Source organism: Trachypithecus francoisi, unplaced genomic scaffold, assembly GCF_009764315.1.
Source record: "Trachypithecus francoisi isolate TF-2019V2 unplaced genomic scaffold, Tfra_2.0 Lachesis_group19, whole genome shotgun sequence".
Lineage (NCBI taxonomy): Eukaryota > Metazoa > Chordata > Mammalia > Primates > Cercopithecidae > Trachypithecus > Trachypithecus francoisi.
Genome location: NW_022681464.1, coordinates 44,956,600 through 44,980,991, shown reverse-complemented (window position 1 = coordinate 44,980,991; position 24,392 = coordinate 44,956,600). Strand labels below are relative to the sequence as shown.

Here is a 24,392-nt window from a genome sequence, read left to right as displayed (position 1 = left end):
CAATGGCCCCCGGGGGTAGATGGGGGAGGGTAGACAAGGTAGATGGGGGTAGACAAGGGTGTCCCTTGACAAGAAATAAGTGAACTGAGGCACAAAGGCAGGAGGACCAAGAGGCTACAAGATCCAGGGGAGACCACATGTGAGTTAATCTACAACAGATTCCTGCATCCAAACCGGAACTAGAGCTTTGGCTAACGTCAGCCATAGGCTGAACCGTAGAAAAACATTGGGAATCACAGTGGCACGCAGGGGATTGGCCTTACCAGAGAGCCTGTCTTCACTGCCCAGTAACATGCACATGATTTACCACCTATGCGGATGAGGCAGGGCCCACTGTTGCCACTTCCAAAGTTCCCAAAAGGAGCCCCCCACCCTCCAGTCATGTGAAGTGGGACTGCACCAGCTGAAGAGGCACAGGCTGATCCCATTTAAATAATGACGTGATTGTACCTCCCATTCTGCAGAGGAGGAAGTGAGGCTTGGAGAGGGGAGATAGCTTGAGCTGGAGGTCACTCAGCTAAAACAGATACTGAAGCAAGCCCCTGCAGCCCATGCTGAGGGCATCTGTTCTGCGTTCTCCCTCTGCCCTGGGTCAGTGCCCATCCAGCCCTCAGCACGGCCTGGAACACCAGTGTCAGCTGTTGGCAGTGTCTCCTGGCTACCGCGAACCTCAGAGGTGCACCACAGGTAGCTCATGTTTATAAGCTCTGTAAATACACTCTCCATTGTCTGAATATATATGGGTTTGAAAGATCTTAATTCCGTGAGTACATTTTGCATTCTCTGGAACATTTCTTCACAGCATGATATGCTGGAGCTCCAGAGAAAGGGCAGGGGCCAGGCCTCAGGGCCTCTGTTTCCTCCTCCTCTAGTGAGTGGTGTGCTGAGGAGGCAAACACAGAGACGGAGGGATAGAGTAGGGAGAGCGAACGGCGTGGAGGATCACCCACTCAAAGAACTGAGGTTCAGGCAGGGCCAGGAAGTCTGCATACCAGTGCCGTGCTGACCAGTGCACCCTGAGGGTCTGCAGAAACAACAGCAGCGCGCCCTGGGGAGTGAGGCCGGGTCTTTCTCGGGAAACAGCAGGCCCCAGAACCACAGGTTGTTTCCGGGGAACCCGCCCCGAAGTGCACTGCCCTTTGCTCCTGCCAGGCCTGGCTCCCTGACAAGTGGATTGCTGTAAAGAAACATGTATGAGAAATGATGGTGAAAATCCACTAAGGAGCGTCAGGGCTGCTTCCCCCTTGCAGGTCTCCAGCATGCACAGAAAGTAAAGGTCTGATGCTTGGCCACTGCCAGAGGTGATCAGGTGGGACCAGGTGTCCAGAGGCCTCCTAGTACAGCTTCTGGAGGGGGAGAAGGAGGAAGGAGGGAGGGGGCAGCCCCTGCCCAGCAAGGCATCTCAGTCCAACCGCAGGGACTTGCCTCTTCCTTATCTTTTAATCTTAAAGATCCTAGAAAGAGATTTTCAATTTTCCTTCCTCAACCCAACAGAATGGAATGGCAGTCTGAAGCTGCTTAAATTTAAAAAAAAAAAAATGGGAGGTGGGGTGGGGGCAGGGAGGTGCCAAGCACAGCCAGCTGCCTCAGTAGCTCCTTTGTTCTGCAAGGAGCCTCAGGGGTTGCAAAGGGCCCCACATCACTGAAGGCCCAGGCTGAGACAGAGATGGAGCCCCCACACACCACAGCACTGGCTGTGCACAGCCGCCCTCCTTTGATCACAGGTGTGTGCTCCGGCTGTCATTCCACTTCAGTGACCACACAGAGCCTCTCTAGGAAGGGGACTCGACTCAGGGACTGTGACAAAGGACTGAGTGTCAGAGCCAGCTTTGTGGCCCAACACCGAAGGGATCCTCTTACTCACTGGGAGGATGGCTTTCCTTTGCCATTCATGAGGACCACGAAGACATGCGTGGTTGAAAGGACGCATGGGGAGCTCTGAGATGGGACTCAGCACGGGGAACCGCTGGCTGGTGCTGGGAGGGCGTTGGGAGCTCGGGTGTGTCTGGATGCTCTTCAGCTGGGCACATCATTACTTTTGTTTTGTTTTGTTTGAGATAGAGTCTCGTTCTTGCCGCACAGGCTGGAGTGCAGTGGTGTGATCTCAGCTCACTGCAATCTCCGCCTCCCAGGTTCAAGCGATTCTCCTGCCTCAGCCTCCTGAGTAGCGGGGATTACAGATGTGCGCCGCCACTGCACCCAACTGATTTTTTGTGTATTTTTAGTAGAGACAGCGTTTCACCATGTTGGCCAGGCCGGTCTCGAACTCCTGACCTCAGGCAATCCACCTGCCTCGGCCTCTGAAAGTGCTGGGATTACAGGCGTGGGTCACCATGCCCGGCCACATCATGACTTCTGAAACTGTTCCAGAAGAGAAGGTCCAAGTGGTCTGTTCATTACTCAGAATTATGTCTGGAGCAAATAACAGAGCCCCGCCACCCCACCAAATAACTGTGACTTAAAATAGAGAGAGGTGGACATCTTTGCTGTTTACAACCCAGTGTTCTGTGAGACTTGGCCCCTGGCTCCCTTCAGCTCACACTTCCCCATCCCTGGGGCATGGTGGTCACCCTGAGCTCAGGATGGTGTCAGCAGCAGAAGAAAGGCGTGCCTGGAGGTGGGGCACAGGCAGGTGCTGGTTGTCTCCTAAGGAAAACAACCCACAATTGCCCACAACTCTTCTGCTTAAATATATTATTGGCTGGAACTCAGTTTCATGACTTCAACTACCTTCAAGAGAGGCTGCAAAATACAGTCTTTATTTTATTTCAAGACCCATGGTTCTGGCTAAAATATCTAGCACCCTGGAAGAAGTGGAGAAATACCAGCAAGCTCCATCACAGCCTCCTTCACCAGAAGTTTATGCTTGTCACAAATCCTGTCCACAAATAGAGCATCCTGCACGGCTGCTGAGTTTCTTATCTCTCCCGGAATTGTCTTCCTAAAGCAATTGACTCATGTTCCTCCATGCTTTGAACCTTCTGTGACTCTCCACTTTGGGAAGGAAGAATTGCAAGTTCCTATCCTGCCTCACAATGGCACAGAAGATTCAGACTATGTGTTGAAGCTGCCTCCCCTCCCCAAGCCACACTCACCCATTTCCTTCTCAGCGACGCTCCGGCATTCTGCACCTACTACCACCACGGCTCTCATGAGATAATACCACATTGTTCAATTCCAGGAGCAAGTGGCTTCTCGAACAAAGTGTAGACTCACAGGTAAGAAAGACACCGGCTGCCTTGGCTGCAAGACTACTGCATCCCGGAGCTAGATTGTCACAGCTGACCCTGGACCAACAATGTCCCCCTCCCCTCTTCCCAGCATCCTGCCGCCCTCGCGTTACCTTGCTCTCTGGAAGGCAAAGTGGGTGAATTACACAGGCAGCAGGTGGCTAAGTCTGTGTGCACGTGTCAATGCATGTGGCAGGTTGACACAGCAGATGCTTGCACAGCCTGGGGACCAGGAAAAAGGAGTTTGCACCCCGACAGTTAGGAAACCATGGTCATCCTGATGAGGCAAAAGAGGATGGTCCATGTCAGAAAAGGGGCATTTCTGGCAATTGTGTAGCTTTGCTTCTGTGTGAATAAGTGTTCTAAAAGTGGATTTTGTCCTTCAGATGCAAAAGAATGTGGAAGAAAGGACCTCATAGCATAGACCAGAGAGTTCAGACAGGGCTTTGCTTCCATAAGCACCGCAGGTCAGTTGTGGTCCTTTCTCTTCTGATGACAAGGTGAGCATGTCACCTAGAACCCCACGTTATTTCCAGAACACGTTCCTTCCATGAGGCTCACTTGGGTTGCCGCAGGTTCTGCAGCACGTGTTCACACTGCTGCCGTGGGGCCCTGCCTCTAAAGCAAGTCAAGCTGGACTTAACTGAACTGGCTTGGGCTCAGAACACAGCATTGACAGATGGAAAGCTCTAAATCTCATGGCTGTTACCTCTCCCTCCACCCCAGAGCGATCGATGCTCAGAGCCATTTCCTGAGATTCTTAACGCAAGTCACAATCCTCTTCTGGTCCCTGCTCAGCAAGTGCCTGGGGACAGGCTTCTTCCCATCAGAGGCCTGCCTAGGCTCTGAGGATGAAGTGGTGAACGGAATGCCAGAACTTCTCACACGGGGATCCTCATGGAGGAGCAATCACCCATGTCTCTGCAGGTGACGGGCCCAAAACTGAGCCTCCAGCAAATTCTGGAGACAGAAAGTGGACTCAGGGCTGCCTGAACGTGGGAGGCGAGTGTGATTATGAGGACAGAGGGTGTGGCTGCTAATGGGGATGGGATTTTCCTTTAGGGATACACAAATGTTTTAAAATTAGATCGTGGCGGTGGTCACACAACTTTATGAATTTACTAAAAAGCACTTCAAATGGGTGAATTATGTGGTATGCGAATTATATTTCAACTAAATTTTCTTTTTTTTAAGAAAGCCTAGCCTAATTTCTTGACTACTACATCTCCATTCACACGCCCTTCCATCATCCACACTTTTGTGTACGTGGGACATTGTCAGAAGCCCAAACTGCTGGACCTCACATCCTGACACAGCAATCTTGACAGGTGACATCCCATCTGCTCGTGACAACAGCTCATCCAGACTTCAGGGTAGGCCCTGGCTCAGTCTTCCATCCGATCCTTGCTCCCTCACCCAGACTGAAAGCCCAAGCAGATCTTTCCAGCCAGCAGCAGCAACCTGGTTCCCTCTGCCAGCGGCCCTGAACACCCCGGCAGCCTCTCTACCTCCACTTCTCCTTCAGTCCTTCTCCCCTCCCTCCACGTCCTGCTTAGAGCATGTGGTTTGCAGGATGCTACTGGTCTGCGGTTTCTTGGAAGGGCCACACCGTTTCATTGTTTTCCTGTCTCTGCCCTGACTCACCAGGGTCCGTCTGCCAGGATCGCCTTCTCCCACACCACCCTGTCTGAATTGTTCACCGCTTCTTCAAAGACTCCCCTCTCTCACAAGTGTAGCCTCTCCCGACAAAAGTGCTGAGCCCTGGAGCCCTGGGAATCTGTAGCCTCGATAGACCCGGGACCTCTCTAAAGTCTCCGTCTGCAGGAACACTGGCTCTGGGGGGAGGAGAGCTGATGAGTTCTGTCCCCGGGTGGGAGAGGCAGGAAGTGGGGAAGGCTGGGTTCCTCCACTCCAGACTGTAGATTGTTTTCTCCCAAAGTGTTGAGAATGAAGCACATCTTTTACCTCAGAAATTAATTTCCTTCGGAAAACCCCCATCTAATCTAAGCAAGGCATCCTTAGTCCTCCCATGTAACTCACTTTGACTTTACTTCTTGTGAGCTCATCATCCTGGACCCAACAGGCTCCCCGCCTGGATTCCATTTCACAGCTCTCCCACATGAACCAACAATGATGTTTCCCCAATCATCTCTCCCTGATCTCTAGGATTCTGCCCTGGCCATGGTGTGGGATATAATGGGGTTTCTCTTCAAATAATCTGATCCCATCTTTTGTTCTTTAATTCCTAGTACCCGCCCCCCCCCCTTTCTTCTTTTTCTCCTTTTTCCTCTTTGCCTTTGTTAGATGCCTAGGCCCGCCTCAGTGCCAAGTGTTATCAGTACCAACTTACATTCCTTTCCTTATTTAAAAAAAAAACACTTTCTAGCTCGTTACAGACACCCCCTTCCCCTTTCTTTCCACTTTCTTTTACGTACCCACCCTATCTAAAAAAATCAAATGTTTAGCTAACCGAGATTAGTTTAGATTGTATGACCCAAACCCAGCCAATAAGAAAGAAGTACAGGGGCAGAACTTGTGTCAAAAATAAAGGCTCTCGTGCCCTTTGTTCAAGTGTACTCTCATGGCAACTGGCCAAAGAGACACCCCTCTGCTCAAAAGTAAAATTGCTTTACTAAAAATCTTTTGTTCAAGTGTTCGATTTCCCTAAGATTTTAAGCATTATCACTCACAATAGGAACTGATGGTGGTAGTGCCAATATCTTCATATACAAGGAGGGAAGGAAGGAAGATATGAAGGAAGGGCAGGAGAGAGAGAGAGGGTGGGGATTTCATCTCTATGATGTTCATACTTGCTTCTGAAGCCTGTGCGTCGGGGTGTTCTTAGTCATAAAAACTCACGTGCTCATTCCTCCATTCGGTGGGTAACAGACAGCGTGAAATCTCAGGCTAGGCTCAGCGATCATTGCACTTTGAACTTTTCCTCCTAGATAAAATTTGCATTTCAGCAAAGGCCTGCAATGACTCAGCTGAAAGACATGACTAGTGAACATTCTGTAATGATAACGGGTCCACTGGAGAGGGGTAGATAGATCTTTCACAGAAAGATCCTGCTCAAATCACAGCCTTTGAGGTAACCTATGAGATAGATGTTCTCAAGAAAGCATTGTTTTCTGTGTTTTATATTATCTGCCTTATTAATCGAGTGTTTCCTAGTAAGCACATCTGCAGTTACATCGTTTATCCCATTGATGAAATTGGAAGTAGGCCGTGGAGAGGATGGAGGGGTTGGGGGAGTGGAGGGAAGGCCCTCTCCTGTGCCGAGGTGCCCACAGATCGTCCGTGGGTCTCAAGGCCCCTGTTTTAGATGGCGGTAAGATCTGTATACAATCTGCAGAGAGAGTTTCACCCTGGGGAGTTCCCCCAAAACATTTGAAAGACGTTGACTCCATGGGCTGGTGTTTTTCTTTGCAAATGCCCTCGTATGAAAATAATAATAATAGCTAAAATGGAGGCCTCACATAGCACATGCCGGGTGCTAGACTGAGAGATTCATTTCAATTATGTCACTTGGGTAAGTACGTTATTATCCCTATTTTACAGATGAGGAAATTGAAACTTAGAAAAATAAAGTACATTTCCCAAGGTCCCCAGCCCTGGTGAGCAGTAGAGGACCGTCTGGGCTTTCCCTCCACTCCCCACGGAGCAGGATGTGGGGAGCCGAGTGAGGGGCTCCCGGGGTGCACCACAGATGGGACAGTGGGAAGCAGCGGGATAAACACACGAAGGAAATGGTTTGGGGTTATAGGACGTATCTATAACTCTATGAGAGAATTTCCATAAAAATCACATGAGAATCTGGCTGGGGGCTGTGCGGAGGCTACGTTTCAATGAAGCAAGCTGTGCAGTCCCCAAGCAGAGCTGCGCTGGTTTGTCTGCTCTCCCAAGCAGGGTGGAGCTCAGAAACAGGCCCGAGAGCTCAGAAATCACAGAGCTCAATACACATTGAATCATATTTTTCTTAGCCTTAATGCTTCAACCTACGATTTCTTTTCCAGGCAAAGTTCAGCTGTGTCTGGTCTGATTCATTTGTGAAGTCAGAAGGGCTTTGTGCTTGGAGCAGGCAAAGCACTCCGTCCTGTATCTCTGAAGGCTGGCTTCCTCCAGTGGCCACGAGGCGTCCCTTTCCCAACAGTGGGTGGGATCCAAAGTCAACTCCTACCCAGCGGAGTGAGACCAGGTAGCTGGGCCCACGAGGGTCTGCTCTTGAGCCTTTCTGTGATGAACCTGGGCCTGGTGTCACCAAGAGGACAGCAGCCCCTTGATTGACGGTCCACTGTGGTCCATGTCCATGGAATCACCCGCAGCTTTAACTCACATCCAACAAGCATCTTAAAATACTGAGACTGCACGGGACACTAGGAATTTATGATAAAAATAAAAATCTTTTACAGGATCTCTAAATATTGCCTAAAGATGTTTCCCACCTGTGATGGTGGGATTCATAAAGCGGCTCCGACCCCAAGGAGGATCTGAAGTATTCATGAACGTAGCTTCCTGCTTCAGTACAGAAACCTTCAGGCTGACGTGAAGATTGGGGGATGATTCAGGCCCCAATTCCCAAATCTCCAGCTGAGGTGAGGTGCAGCTTCCAGGCTCAGGGAGCCGCGTCTGTCAGTGTTGTCCTGCCCAGGCAGCTCACCTGGATGGCAGCGCAGGCACCGCGTGGGCCGGTCAGCCGGCCACTGCTCCCTCTGAGCTCATGGCTTCCCGATGAAGGCCACACCACACTGAGGGCCCTGACTCATGGCTGGGAGAGGAACCGCATCCACGAGCCTTTCCGGCATACAGGGCTGTTCTTTTGTGTTCTGGGAGCTTCATGGGGTGTTACGATATGATTTAGCACTTTGTTTCAGAAATGACCAGTTAATTCCTTTTAAGTCTCATGGAAAGAGGCCAGTGACATGTTCTTGGAAATGTGAATTCATTGGTTTGTGAAGTCAACTTATGAGAAAACACCAAATTAATGCATTGCGCCATGCCCACCAATGAAGATGTCCCTTTATGGCTATGGGACTGGCCTGAATATGGGCCCGGCTCAGGACTGTCCTCTGGGAAGCCCAGCAGTGAAGCACTTGGCCACTGGATGTCCCCAGACAGAGGCCTGAGCTTCTGAGAGCCAGCAGGCAAAGAGGAAGACATACTGCTGCCCCGATATCCAAGCAGGGCTGGTGTCCCATGCTCACAGTCTGCTAGAGTGGAGGGAAGAGACTGGCCTTGAGCCTGCCCAGGCTTTCCTCCCACCCCCTGTTCTTCCACTTCTGTATGTTCATCCTTCCCAGCATCTGCCCTGTAGAAGTGTCAGGGGCTTGCACAGGGTGACTGCCTACTGACCAGTGCTCATTTCCTTAGGAGGAATGACTTGTATTCTCTTGTTTCGTTAAACGAGTAATTAATCCAACAAACATTTGCAAACAGCCTGCTCTGTACCCAACACTATGCCAAGTTCTGGGGCTGCTGAGCACCCTGCTCCTAGCTAGGGGTGCTGGAGTGAAGCTGCAAGGAGAAGGCATTCTGAAAACATCTGTGTCATTTGAGAGGCATAAGCCGGTGAATGGAAACACTGCCAGGAGAAAGCTGGACAAAATGACCAACTCTGTCTTTCTGGGGCAGAAAGTCCCTTTTGCACCAGACCTGCATCGTGGCTTGAGGCCCTGCCTTAGGAGGGAGGCTGGGGAGAACAGGGAGATGCATTTCCAGCCTTCCCCTGGACTCCAGGTTCACCCCACAGGGCAGGACAGACTGGGCAAATGGGTGAGTCCTATGAATTTGAACCAAATGCACCAAGCAAATGGGATTCCAGCAGCTAGGGTCCTTTGTATCCTCTTTGTTGGTTAAATTCAGTAAACAATGTTTTGGCCCCTAGATCCAAGTTCTGAGGATATCAAAAATAAATAAGACCCATTTCTTGCCCTTAAGGAGTTTATAGAAGAAACGATATAAGTATATTTAATTTCACAGCAAGCAAAATCTCTGTTCATATTTTAGATGTACAAGAAATATTATTTCTTACTTTTATCTGTAACTAAATTTAAGTAATATTTTAAGTGCCCATTTTTGCAGAGTGATAGCACACCAATCCCAATACATTTGTTATTTTCCCTGTTACCCCTGGGGTTGGGGATAAGTACTAGGGGTTTTGTATGGTGCCAAGAAATTGAGCAAGGAGACATCCATGCCTCATCTCTCTCCACTCACGTCTTCTGAGCCAATCATTATTCTTGCCAGGTCTTCACATCTGGCCCAGCTGTGTCACCACTTGTCCTTTGTCCCATTCGTGAAGTCCCTTAGGAGCCAGTGCATTGCTTCATTCCTTCTCTGCCTCTCTTGGACACTCGGGTGTCACTGCTGTTCCCATCCCACACTGGGTGTGGGAAATTCCGAGAAATGATCTAAGACTCTGTCTACTTATGTTTTTAACTGAAACTGCTGGCATCTCTCCACCAATCACAACACTGCCTATGGTGGCAATGGGCATATCAAGTTGACATTTCAGAAAACATCCTGAATCTTCCCAGAGGGAAAAATAAAACACGCCTCACATAAAAGCTCGGAGAACAGAATGTCATACAGCTTCTCAATTGCTACACTATGAAGCAATGCCTTCAGAATCAAGGCAAAATGACTTCCAGCCTAGAATTCTATACCTAGCTAACCTGTCAATGAAGTATGAGCATGGAGTTGTGGGTGGTCACGTGCGGAAGCCTTGGGATGCTTCTTCCCAGGCATTCTTCCTCAGGAAGGCCTCAGGAGACACACAGTTGAGTGCAATCATAAGCCAGAGGAGTGGAGGACGAGAAACGGGAACACATGGAATCAGGATGGAAGGAGGAGGACATGAATTCACAGGACAGAATGACGGAGGCCTCGGGTGAGCGCTGAGCCACAGGCCTCGGGACCAGCCTGACCCAGGTGGCAGCAGAGCAGCCAAGAAACCACAAGAGGAACAGCACTGATGACAGTAACAGCAGCAGGCTACATACAACGGACCAAGCACAGAACGTGCACGGACTTCTTCCAAGGAAATGTTCATTTCTATGGAAGATGTTGGGAAGGAATTCATGATAGGTATTTAGAAAGCTAAGCAAACAACAAGAAAGAGGCAATTATTGATTTAAAGAAGGAAAACTTGTACAAAAGGAAAAGCAATCATATTATACAATGACTCAACTATGAATAAAAGTAATACAGTTCAAATAACATAAATGAGGAATACTGACTCCACCCAAAATGGCGACATCATGATGTTGAACTGAGAGGAAGAGGTGTAGACGTAAGGAGGAAGGAATGGGAGGAGTTGGGAGAAAGGGAACTCCCCATCAATGATCCCAGCTCACATGGAAAACCAATACATGTCCTGCGTCATCTGTAGACTCAAATGCAGGGAGATGCAGGCAAGGCAGGTGAGAGACGCTGCCAAGGCAGGTGAGAGACGCTGCCACCCGAGAGCAGGAATCAGCAGTGGGGCTATGAGGTAGGGAGCCATTATTGTTTTCATTGGAAGCCTGGGAGTGCTATTGACATCTTATGCTCTGAATATGCATACCTTTGATTGTCTAAAAAGAAAAGCCATATTGTGCCAAAGGGAGAGGCACGATTTGGTGAGAGTGTTATGATGAGAGGGGATTTCTATGCCAGATTCAGGGCAGGGGAGATCACACACCATCACTCACATCAGGATGAGAGTCTCCTATCCTTTCCAGGGGTGGCATTGCTGTAGCTTCTCCTGCTGAAGCAGGGTCTGCAGACAAACGCCTGCTGGGCAGTTGGAGTCAGGAAGTCGGGTCCTCCCATCCTCCACATGGACCCACCCACCTGAGACACTCTGGGCCTTGCCTGCCCTCACATGATGCCTCAAATATCCACATTCAAGACCCACGCCTTTGAAGCAGGATCCCTCCCAAAATACAGAGGTGACCTCCTTCAAAGTGGGCACAGCCAAATGCTGAGGAATCAATTTTGGGAACCCACCACACACTTACATGCACACATGCACATAAGCCATCATGCCTGCCAGCCACAAGATGGGGCAAATTTTGCTGCAGACTTCCACCCTATACAAGTACAAATCCAGATGTGGCTGCTCCCCAGTCCCTGACTGTTCCAGGGGAGGAGGAGCCGACGCCACCCTGACCATGGGGCACAGCAGTCCCGTAGCCTGAGGGTCCGACAGCTCACCCTGAGATGAACGCGTAGCGGGGTGTGCACACCTGCTATGACGCTGTCTCTGAAGGTTTTCCCTGACAGGCTGCTCTGGCAGGCCCAGCACAAATGCCACCTACCATTGGGCTGTGATGTTCGACTCCACAGCTCGTGTTCTTTCCAGGCCTCCAAGCGCACCCTCAAAACAATTCTTTCAACAAGTTGGAACCAGCTCCCACCTTAACCCAAAGTTCTGTGAAACCCCACCTCAGTCTAGTGTAATGTGAAGGAGACACACTTACGCCCCACGAGCCTGTTCAGGGAAAGCCATCAGGGTCCTTGCTGGAGAAGCGGTGACTGCAGCAGTATCTCCTGTCAAAGGAAGAACAAACTCCATTTCAGAACGCGGTCTGGTACTCGCTGGGGAACCCCTTGGTCATAGTGCCGAGTGACAGTAGGAAAGCTCCGTGGATACGTGTGTGACATTTCCTGGGTGAGTCCTAAAGTATTCAGGAAGAACAGAATCTTGCCACAGGGGAATTCCTTGAGAGCAAGTAGGGGCTTAGTGAGAGAGAGAGTTGCGTGTTTAGGCTAATAACAAAAGCACATAGATACTTACTGACTGGAGAAATCCTGGGGCAGCTGGTTCTAGAATTTGAGCGTGGAGCCATGCAGAGGGCTTAGAATAAAACCTCGTTTGGGGCTATTTTTGGCCAGAGTGCAGAGGGGAGCATCCGCGCAGGTGCCCAGGATGCTTCAAGAAGAGGACTCGCCCAGTAGCTTCTGGACAAAACCACAGGGAGAGAACTGAAAGCAGATGCTGGAGTGTCTCCCTGCCCGGAGGGGCTTCTCCCTGCCCGGAGGAGCTTCGGAGAAACACAGCCCCACGCAGACCCACTCAGCTCGCATTTGCATTGTTACAAGACCCAGGTGATTCCTTTGACAAGCGGCCTGGCTCCTCAGCTGCCAGGGTCAAGCCATTGCAGGGATAGACGGGAGCACCAAAGGGGCTCAGGGCTCCAGTAACTCAGATCCTTTTAAACTCTGAGACTTTCTGCCCCAGGCCTCTCCTAAGCAGCCCGTGCTGAGCCAGGTAATTCTCATTCTCGTAACTGAAGATGTTGAGAAAGGAAAATATCATGAACCCCCAAAATCACTAAGCTAAAGGGAAAAGTCAAGCTGGGAACTGCTTAGGGCAAACCTGCCTCTCATTCTATTCAAAGTCATCCCTCTGCTCACCGAGGTAAATGTGTATCTGATTGCCTCTTTTGGAGAAGCGAATCAGAAACTCAAGAGAATGCAAGTTTGTCTCCTGTCTATCTATGAACCAGGAAGCTCCCTCCCAGACCCACCTTTCTAGACTGAACCAGTGTCCATTTTCCATGTTGATTGACGTCTCATATCTCCCTAAAATGTGTAAAAGCAAACTGTGCTCTGACCACCTTGGGTACCTGTTGTTAGGACATCCTGAGGCTGTGTCAAGCGTGTGTCCTCAGCCTTGGCAAAGTAAACTTTCTAAATTAACTGAGACCTGTCTCGGATTTTTGGGGTTCGCACCACAGAGCCCAGTATCGTCCCTCAGGTGTTGTGGTGGGTTTTGTTGTTGTGGCTGATTGATGGATGTTAATTACTGGACACTTTACACAACACCTTCCCTGTTTGTACTTCAAAAGCCCTGGTGCCATTTTCTTCCTTCTGCCTTCTGGATAAAGACCACAGCAGCTGACACTCCACAGCTGCAGTGAAGAAAAACAAGGAGGCACCTGTTGAAATAATCCCAATGCAAAATTTACAATTTGGGGAACGTTGCTAATAAATGTACATTTTGAGAGCGTTTATAGGAAACTGGACGTTTCAAATCAGAGTGGATCTGTGCTGCAAACCCAGTCCGCAAGCATTTGGGAAAGTCAACCCAGCGATGTTCCTTAGAAATGGCTCATTGTCATAAATTCTTCAAACAGGTTAACACAAAGCTAGGCGAACAATAAAGGCAAGGCTAAATTTTATTTTTAGAAAGTGCCATAGCTGAATTGATTTTTAAGAGAATATATAAAAGAAAGAATCTAAATCTTGGGAACTGGTAGAACCAAGTTATTTACCATTTTTACTGTTCAATTTCCGCTGGTAGAAACAGGAAGGAAGCCGTAAAGGGCCTGTCCATTGAAAAGAGACCAAAGTAGGAACGCAAATAAATACTGGAACCCAGTGGTTATGGTAACTGACAACCTCAAAGATTTTTCACATCCTCTCTGGGGAAAAGAATATTTTATGCTAATTTGGGGGGTAATGGATGGCATTTTACCGAATATGTAGATCCTAATGTGAAACTAAAAATTTCCATGAAAGGAATATTTTTCCACAGGGCGAGAGTCTCAGAAGCTAAAAAGGCAGACGTGTTTTTGTTCCAGTTAAACTTGATTGGTAGCCTTAAATCATTATAATTAAACTTTCCACAGTAATGGCATGCTCTCTTCTTCTGTTTTCCTTGTATCTGGGGCTTCCCTGCAAGACTGGTTGTGTGAATATGGCCACGTTATTTCCTCTGGGGCAGACACGAAGTTCCCCTGTGGTCTCTGGGCTTGTTTTCTGTGTCCTGCACGAATCAGGAGTTGTATGTCCAAGGAACACCAGCAGAAACCCCCGTGAAAAGGAAAGGCTCCTTGCTGCTCCCCAGTCGTCCCTCAGCCACAGGGACAGTGCGTGGGACAGGTATGGCACGTCAGGCCGTACGTGCACCGCACCAATCACGACAGCTGTTCCTGTTTAGCTTTTTCAACTTCAAAGCTTCCTGCTTTCCTGAACATGCATTCCGAGTTTTATTTTCCAGCGCTACAAACCATGCAGTTCCCCAAGTGCACTAAAGGTCAAGCTTTCATCCCAGGCCTAAAGGAATCCACTTGGACCTTTTCCTTTTTTGTTTTCCTTTGGGGAAGTCATAAAAACAGCTTTGATAATTAGTAAACAGCCAACATTTCCCCAACCCTCGTAAAACATAAAGGCGATGGGAAAACCCAGATTTGCTTTCAAGTCTCGTAGAGGCTTGTATTCCGGGGGCCTACATTCTTCTTCTGAGTGCAAGCAAATTGTTCAAGCTGCCTTGCTGGGTCTGTCTGTATTACCTTGTCCACCCTGGAAGGAATATGACCAGGTTCAAGTTTCCGTCCTGGCCATGGCATATGAATTCACTAAAGGTAATGGGGAACTGGCCTGATTCATGACAGATTAGAGACTAGAGTTGAACTTTGGAGACTGAAAAAATTATTTGAAGTTTCATTACATGAAAGAGCTCCATATTTTTTGTGTATTTCTCCATCTTCCTGGTAAACCCAATAAAGTCACTAGTGTACAGAAGAGCTTTTCATCAGTTTTGAATTACTTTGAAATTCTCAACCCAGCCTCTTAACTCAAGGAAACAGAAAATATTAGCAGCTGAATTTGAGTCCATGATATGTGGTTGCCTAATATCACATCACAAGGGTTGGCAAAGTGATCACCTGGGTACCTGCACAGCCTAACGGCTCTGCAAAGAACAGGCAGGATGCCAATCCACCATGGCCACTTTGGAGCCATACTCCTGTCTTAGCTGGAGCCTTGGCTGGTGCTGAGAAGCGTAAAAGACAGGAAAGAGGAGGGGCAGGCTGCTTCTAGCCTCCTCCAGAAGGGAAAGTTGAGCTTAGTGGGTGGCAAGTGTAAGGTGATGTCAAAATATGAGCAATTTCTGGTAGCATTACATTCAAATAGGAGACAAGTACACCAAGGATGTAGAAAATATGTTGGCTCAAGAGTTTGCAAAAGAGGCAACATCTTTAATTAATTCATGGACTACATGGGAAGTGTGCAGAGGAAAAAGAGGTAAGATGTAAAATTAAATACTTTAAATAAGACAATGCCCAGTCAGACTTATTCGTTGTAAGGACAGAAACCAACTGACTTATTTGAGCAGCAGACGAATTTATCGAAAGCTCAAATCCCACCCAGGCCTGGCCAGGAAGGACACGTGGCCCTCACTGCCAGGCACTTGAGCTGGGGCTTGCCCACTGCCCACCCTGGCACAGGGCCGCAGTGTCATTTCTAGCCTGCTGACACTGCTGCCCTCTGTGGAGGGGCCTCTGCCCTGTTTCCAGGAAAGCTGGGACATGAGGATCTTCCGTGTTCAGCTTCTGAGTGGGAGGTGCCTCTGCTTACCATGGAGGTTCATAAACTGGGGATTTCTCTGAGCATTAGAAAGAATTAGAAGCAAAAAGGAAAAAAGAGATGTCTGCAGTTTTTCACCCCCCTCTCCCTTAGCAACACCTTAAAAATGAATAGGAATCCTCCTTTCCAAAGGACAGAATGGACCCAAACTTACATGGTGCTCCGAATTGACTCTGCAAAGGCATGGCTCTTCCTGCCACAGCCCAGGCATGAGTGTTGCTGCCTCTCCACTGACTGGTCATTCGCTGCTTTCCTCACCCAGGTGCTGGGACTTGGCTGTTCTCTTGCTTCCTGCATGTGCGCCTGGCTCTTTAATTATGCTTTTCCAGGGAAACATGTGCATGAACCAACACTTAGTGCTTTAAAGCCTCCTTCAATTTTGAAACACGTACAGCTGAAAATTGTAGGCAAGATGAAATGCGGATCTTCACCTGCCAGGTCTTTAAGCGCTTTTCCTTCAAGTTCTCTTTTTAAAGAGAATGTTTAACCTGTGTGTTTCCTTTAAAACCTTTTTACAGTCTATAAACGTTCATTGAGAATCTATGCCCGGCTCTAGGTGTGTGGACATAGACAGTTATCTCCATAGACCCCTGTAAGGAGTTATACCATCCCCATTTTGCAGATGAGGAAATGCAAGTGCCATCTGGCAGAATGACAAGGCTAGCTAATAGAAAGTCACTTCCCAAACACAGGCCTTCCTGTCCTTTGGAACCTACCCCTCCAAGGAGCTGTTTCCCTGGAAGGTGCCCTCACCTAGGGCAGCTTCGTTCTAGGGGGAGTCTCTCGCCGCTGGGAGCCCATGCTCCAGACGTCCAGAGTGGGCCTTCATACTTTGGCTATAGAGGTTAAATCAGGTATTGATGGACACGCGTCTGACAGAGTTCGTGTTCAGAGTGTTGGGGAACATTGCTGGAGTTGTAAGCTGGTTCTAATCATCAGAAAAAGTGCTGGAAAGCTGGGCCTTTATCCTTCTGTCCTCTCGGGGAGCTGGTGGCTCATAGAGACTGAGAATCACATATCACACACCACCCCAAACTACACAGTTGTAATGATTCTAATTAAAACACCAAAAACCAAAGTGAAATCCCTGAACAACACAGAGTGAACATTACAGTTGCCAAGACTTTAGCAGCAGAAGGGAGCCCTACACAAAAACAAAAGAAAGGTATTTTCTTGATGAAATGACTTTCTAGCCATTTCTGTCTGGGGAAAGCAATGCATTTCAAGAAGAAGGGAGAACAGAAGTGTGGAAAAGTTCAATGCCCACATCAACAAAATCACATTCCACTAGGTTCACATGTGACCTTCAAAAAAGGTCAAACCGTTCATTTCAACAGCATTTTTGTGCTTCAAATAGTACTTGACTGTAATTGAGTTTCTCGGATAAGATCCAGGGATAACAGATTCTCATCAGTTGTCAGATGTGATCTTTCAAAAGTAAAGGGTGGTCAGGTGCAGTGGCTCATGCCCATAATCCCAGCACTTTTGGAGGCTCAGGCAGGAGAATTGCTTAGGTCTAGGCGTTCAAGACCAGCTTGGGCAATATCGTGAGAACCCATCTCTGTGAAGAATACAACAATTAACCAAGTATGGTGGTGTGCACCTGTAGTCCCAGCTATTAGGGAGGCTGAGTCAGGAGGATCACTTGAGCCCCATCAAGGCTGCAGTGATTCATGATCATGCCGCTGCACTCCAGTCTGGCAACAGAGGGAGAACTTGTCTCAAAAGAAATAAAAAAGTCAAGGGCTTTGGCACAGTGGTGTGTGCCTGTAGTCCCAGCTACTCATGAGGCTGAGGCGTGAGAATCACTTGAGCCCAAGGGTTCAAATCCAGCCTGGGCAACATAGCAAAACCCTATCTCTAACAAAAAAAAAATCAAATAATAAAATTAAATTTAAAAAAACCAAGGGCACTACAAAATGCCAACTGCTAATTGATGTAAACTCTCCGCTAAAGAAACATTGGTCATATGCCAATAGCATATGGAATGACAGAATTACATCTTCAGACCTGGTGATTTAACATTTCTTTGGTTATGACAGAGGGGCAGAACTGTAGGCCCTGAACTGGGCCCCCTGGAAGCCTCCCCTTAAGACCTTGTCATGCAAAGAGTCTCCCAGGCATCCAGAGGTCCCAGATTATTTTCATCCAGCTGGAAACAGATACAGCTTCAGAATTTTTACCTAAGTATTTTGTGGGGGAGGAAAAAAATCCTAGTTTCTTTATCATTAGCCCCATGAGGATTCTAAAACCCCTGATGAAAAATAGGCCATATCAGGCAAATCGCCCTGCCCTGAAAGAAGGGAAAACCAGAGGCGCTCTGAGGGGGCTGCACTTTGCGTTTTTCCCAGGGTGTTTTATGCACCAGGTGTAGCAGATGAAAACACCAAACCTCCTGGCTTATGGAGGGATCCAACCACTGCACGTACTACAGCCCAGGAGACTCTTTAAAGTGCATTTGATGGCTGGGTGCGGTGGCTCACGCCTGTAATCCCAGCACTTTGGGAGGCCGAGGTGGACAGATCACGAGGTCAGAAGATTGAGACCATCCTGGCTAACATGGTAAAACCCAGTTTCTACTAAAAATACAAAAAATTAGCTGGGCATGGTGGCGCGTACCTGTGGTTCCAGCTACTTGGGAGGCTGAGGCAGGAGAATCCCTTGAACCAGGGAGGCAGAGGTTGCAGTGAGCTGAGATCACGCCACTGCATTCCAGCCTAGGTGACAGAGCAAGACACTGTCTCGAATAAATAAAAATAAATAAATAAATAAATACATAAATAAAGTGCATTTGATAAATTCAGATGCTCTCTACGTGTTTCTGAGCACACTTTCTCTCACACAGTGTTTGGAGCAAAGAACTCAATGAACTTAAAATCCCACACAGAATGGTGGGAAAGGCTTTCTTCACAAGTTCCATCTGTGTTTATCAGTGTCCGCACCACCCAAATGTCCTTCTGGGACTGGTGTTAAGACCTAAAGATTAAGCCTCTGTCCAAGTGGAATTTATGAGCAAATGTAGATTGTCACGGAAGTCTGCTGTTACACTGAGACAGAATAGTTCCGAAATGTTAAATTTACATGAGGCTCACCCTGTAATTCATTTTAGACCCTCTTGTTAAGGGCAGGACTCATTGTCACAGACTGATTTGGGGTGTTAATGCCTCTTCTCTCTTCCTCAAGGGACATCCCGAGTTTTCAAAGGCCTCTGCTAGCCATGTTCAATGCAACCTGCAGACTCCACCCTCAAGCCCTGACACAGATCTAGCCCAAATTAGACACGATGGAGAAGAAAGGGAGGGAGGCTGAAGGAGCCCTGCGGGTCCTGGGCTTTGTGAATGCATTTGAACAAGAGCGTTGCTAGCGTGCTTCTGATCTCAGAAAATGCCAGGTAGGGAAATCACTAGAGATGAAAACAATACACAAAACAAAACAAAAAACCTTTTTTTAGGTAAAACTATAGAAAGAGTGAAGCAGATAGAAATACAGTTTTCTTCAGGCAGTTACATCTTCAGTGTTTCGAAAACCTTATGTTTTATCAGAAGTGGTTGAAAACCCACTGACGGAGTCCGGCCTCCGCATAGCACAAAAGAAGCCACCGAATTCCCCAGGGGAGCCCAGTGTCTTCCGAGGCCACAGGTCAGTGAAGGGCAGAGCTCTGAGCTCTGAGCTTGGTGGGGAAGCTCCACCTTCCAGCCTCTCCTCGGCCCACATGGCCTCCCTTTCTCTCGCTGCAGACCCTGTTTGAAGTAGCCATGTCCTTGGGTATTTCGATAAAATTGCATCTCTATTTCTGTCAGCTCCTGGAAGCTGGAAGCCAAGGCATTACTAAACCTTCACTAAGCTCCAGTATGCAGGAAAACCAGAGAAGCAAAAAGACTTCAAGGACCGTCACTGTCTCTTTGTGTCATCCTCCGAAGCACATCATGTGTGAATACAAAACACTGGTTAAACTGAGAAAAATCAGAGCGGGCCTGGACCTCAGTGTTTCCTTTTCTGTGTTTTATTTCGTCCCTTGTGTCAGATCTCAGGCATAAAGATTGTGTTAAATATGCTCTTCCGATTCTTGGCACTTCGTCACTGTGGGTCTATGGAAGGCATTCAAATTATATTTATTTCTCTATTAATTCATTTACTGACCCATTCTTTTCTTTGGGAACTAGAGAAGCCCTCTTTCTTTCTTATTAGTAGTAAAATAACAATCCTCTGGCTGTTATGAATATTGTAGAATTGTACAGGCATGCCTCATTTTATTACACTTTGCTTGATTGCACTTCGCAGAGATTGCATTTTTTTCCAAATGGAAGGTTCGTGGCAACCCCGCGTCGAGCAAGTCTATCTGTGCCGTGCCGCCAGCAGCGCATGCTCACTTCGTGTCTTTGTGTCACATTTTGGTAATTCTTATAATATTTCAAATGTTTTCATTATTATTATATATGTTCTGATGATGTGTGATCAGTGATCTTTGATGTTACTACTGTAATTGTTTGAGGGAGTCACGAACTGTGCCTCTACATAATATGGTGAATGTAATCAGCAAACGTTGTGGGTGTTCCGACTGCTCCACCAACCGGTTGTTTCTCTACCTCTCCCCTCTCCTCAGGCCTCCCAGTCCCTAAGACACAACAATACTGAAATTAGCCAATTGATAACCCCTCAATGGCCTCTAAATGTTCAAGAGAAAGGGTCATATGTCTCTCATTTGCAATTAAAATCTAGAAATAAGCCAGACATAGTGGCACAGATATGTAGTAGCAACTGCTCGGGGGGCTGAGGTGGGAGGATGGCTTGAGCCCAGGAGTTGGAGTCCAGCTTGGGGAAAAGGGAGGGAGAGAGGGAGGAAGGGAGGAAGGAAGGGAGGAAGGAAGGAAGGAAGGAAGGAAGGAAAGGAGAGAGAGAGAAAGAAAGGAAGGAAGAAAGGAGAAGAAAGAAAGAGGAAGCAAGGAAGAAAAGAGAAGGAAGGAAGGAAGGAAGAAAGGAAGGAAGGAAGGAAGGAAGAAAGGAAGGAAAGAAAAAACTAGAAATGATTAAGTCAGTGAGTGAAGAAGGCTTGTTGAAAGCTGAGATAGGCCAAAAGCTAGGCCTCCTGCACCAGTTAGCCAAGTTGAAAATGCAAAGGAAAGATTCTTGAAGGAAATTAAAAGCGCCACTTCCGTGAACACATGAATGATAACAAAGTAAAACACTCTTTGCTGGTATGGAAAAAGTTTGAGTGGTCTGGATAGAAGAGGACACCAGCTGCAACATTCCCTTAAGCCAACGCCTAACTCAGATCAAGCTCCTAACTCTTTTCAATTCTATGAAGGCTGGGAGGGGTGAGGAAGCTGCAGAAGAAAACTTGGAAGCCAGCAGAGGTTGGTTTATGAGGTTTAAAAGAAGAAGCCATCTCTGTAACATAAAAGTATAAGGTGAAGCAGCAAGTGCTGATGGAGATGCTGCAGTAAGTTATCCAGATCTGGCCAAGGTCACTGATGAAGGTGGCTACACCAAACAGCAGATTTTCAGTGTAGATGGAAGAGCCTTCTACTGGAAGAAGATACCATCTAGGACTTCCTGTAGCTGTAGAGGAGGAGTCAATGACTGGCTTCAAGGCTTCAAGGGACAGGCTGACTGCCTTTTAAGGGCTAATGAAGCTGGTGGCTTTAAGTTGAAGGGGATGCTCATTTGCCATTCTAAAAATTCTAGGGCCCTAAAGAGTGATACTAAATCTATTCTGCATGTACTCTATAAATGGAACAAAGCCTGGATAACAGCACATCTGTTTATATTATGGTTTACTGAATATTTTAAGCTTGCTGTTGATATCTACTGCTCAGACAAAAATATTCCTTTCAAAACACTGCTCATTGACAATGCACCTAGTCTAAGGTGCATCAGAGCTCTGATGGAGATATGCAAGGGGATTAATGTTTCATGTCTGCTAACACAATATCCACTCTGCAGCCCATGGATCATGGAGTCATTTTGACTTTCCAGTCTTATTATTTAAGAAATCCATTTTGTAAGGGTGTACCTTCTATAGATAGTGATTTCTCTGATGGATATGGGCAAAGTAAATTGAAAACCTTCTGGAAAGGATTCGCTGCTCTAAATGTCATTATGAACATTTGCAATTCATGGGAGGGACTCAAAAGATCAACATTAACAGGAGTTGGAAGAAGTTGATTCCAACTCTCATGAATGACTTTGAGGGACTCAAGGCTAGAGTGGAGGAAGGAGCTCCAGATGTGGTGGAAATAGCAAGAGAACTGGAATTAGAAGTGGAGACTGAAGATGTGACTATTGCTGCAATCTCACGATCAAACATGAACTGATGAGGAGCTATTTCTTATCATGGGCAAAGAAAGTGGTTTCTTGGGATGGAAACTACTCCTGTTGTAGATGCTGTGAACATTCCTGAAATGACAACAAAGGATTCAGAATATTACATCAACTTAGCTGATAAATCAGGGACAGGGTGTGAGACTACTGACTCCGGTTTTTAAAATTCTAGTATGGGTAAAATGCTATCAAACAGCATCCTATGCTAGAGAAAAATCTTTTGTGAAAAAAAAAGAGTAAATCAGTGCAACCAATTTCATTGTTGTTTTATTTTAGGAAATTGCCATAACCACCACCCTGATCAGTCAGCAACCATCAACGTCAAGACAAGACCCTCCACCAGCAAAGAGTGAAACTCACTGAAGGCTCTAATGATCGTTAGCATTTTTTTTAACAAAATGTATTTTTAAATTAAGTTATATGAATTCTTTTAGACATGATGCAATTGCACAGTTAATAGACTACAGAATAGTGTCAACATAACTTTATATGCACTGGGACACCAACAAATTCATGTGACATTGCTTTACTGTGGTGATCTGGAACCGAGCCCACGACGTCTCTGAAGTCTGCCTGCACTTGACATCTTGCTTCATGCCTCGGAGATCCTGGTTATTTTATATAAACCTAACTTACTTATTTTGATAGTAAAAAAGCGAAATAAAGCCAAACTGTATCTCACCTACATATTCTAAGCAGTTAAAGACATTTGAAGCCTCCAGTTTGCAGATTTGTAACTCTGATGATTGAGAGGCATAGCTGAGTGGCTGGTGGAGACAGAGATGTGGTTCTCAGGATGGCTGGGTACTTTCTCTCTGCTTTGATGCTCCTCCAGAAGATGCTTCATTACTTGCAGGACAGAGAACTATTTAAAAAAACACTAATAAAGAAGTATATCATCTTGAAAGCTTGGCCTGAAGAATTCAGTATGCAGGATATTATCTCATGCTCAAGTATTTGTTAGTCTCAATGATTCATAAATCAATCCTTAAATACACTTAGTCATTTTGCCAAATTTCACGTGTGTGTATAACCCAGTACTGACAATGATTTATAATGTAGTAAAATGGGTACAACAACATTTGGCTGATGGCAGTGTACATTGATACAACTTTTGGAGAGCACTATGGCAACCATATTTCAAGAACAATAAGAAGGTTCACAATATTTGATTCAATAATCTCACTCCTGAGAATTTATTCAGGAAAAGAGCCCACAGGAATAATTCAAAGAAGAGGAAAGGTTACATACATAATAATGTTCATTATGGAAGCTATGTTCTAGTGAGGTAAACATAAACCTAAGTAAAGAACGAAAGAAATCTATAAATGATGAAAAATGACACGATGCGAATAAGCGTGATGATGTGAGATGATGTATTAGAGAAGAATAGGAGGGGATGCTGTTTGTAGGATACTCAGGGAAATTCTCTCTGAGGGGAGTGACCTTTGAGCCAAGACCTGAAAGTGAGAATGAACCAGTCATGTGAAGAGCTCAGTGAAAACATCTTGCGATAGGAAAGAACTTGATAGGTCAGGAAGGGGATTATCAATGTGATCAGAATGGGGTGAGCCAAAGGAGAGAAGCATAGGTAGAGGTGGGGTGGGAGACGGTAGACACTGTGATGTGTGAAAACGCTAGAATCAAAGATGCATGCGATGAGCCCCTCTACATGAAGATTTTGCCTGCATATGAAGACAAACTGCAGGGAAACACAGAAAAATAAAAAACAATAGTGTATATTTTTAAATTGCTGTTAACATTTTAACAATATTATTTGCCAAAACTTAAGATTCACTTGGCTGAATATGCAAAATACAGTCTTGATATTGCACCATTATGACATGAAATCCATTCTCCTTCATTCCTACGCCCATTCCCACTTCATTCCTACCCATTCCTGCACAGCAGATATAATCTTCCTTCAAGACCTTCTTCTCCACTGTAGCATGCTCCACAATGCCAACCACAATGACTGATCCACCTTAAACCCACGAAATTGAATTTACCTTGAGAATTCAGTTCACTTTGAAAACACCTAGAAACATAATTCTATAGTTTTTAACCCTGTACTCAAGTTGCTCACAGCCTCAAGGCAGAGTTCTTACAACACGAAAATCTGTCTTTAATAACAGACTGAAATATTGAGTCCCAAGGAATCAGAGGAGCAAGGTTACCTGCAAAACGTAGAAAATGGACAATGCCTAAATCCATTCACATTTTTCAGGCAAAGCAAATAAAATTTTAACAATCGATATTTTAATAATCAATCATCAATGGGCATATACCGTTAGTGCTCACCAATACCGATGTGCTCATGTTCGTTTTCGGTCTTCTCTGCAGTCAGGTGGGGTGGGCCATTTGCCGAATATGGTCTATGGAATGTGAACAGCAGTGAAATGTTCCTTCCAGCCTGGGTGACTCGGCATCTGGTATGATTTCCCTATGTTTTCTTTTCCTGTCTGCATGGCTGGGATTGAAGGGATC

At 46.7% G+C, this 24,392-nt stretch overlaps 1 long non-coding RNA gene across 1 annotated transcript in view; it reads right to left on the bottom strand.

Moving 5' to 3' along the window:
• Nucleotides 1-24,392, bottom strand: part of LOC117064157 — a 151,246-nt gene that overhangs the window by 30,413 nt on the left and 96,441 nt on the right. The window contains exon 5 of the long non-coding RNA XR_004429294.1: nucleotides 11,693-11,762. This is a non-coding gene — a long non-coding RNA (uncharacterized LOC117064157). The remainder of the gene's footprint in view (nucleotides 1-11,692; nucleotides 11,763-24,392) is intronic.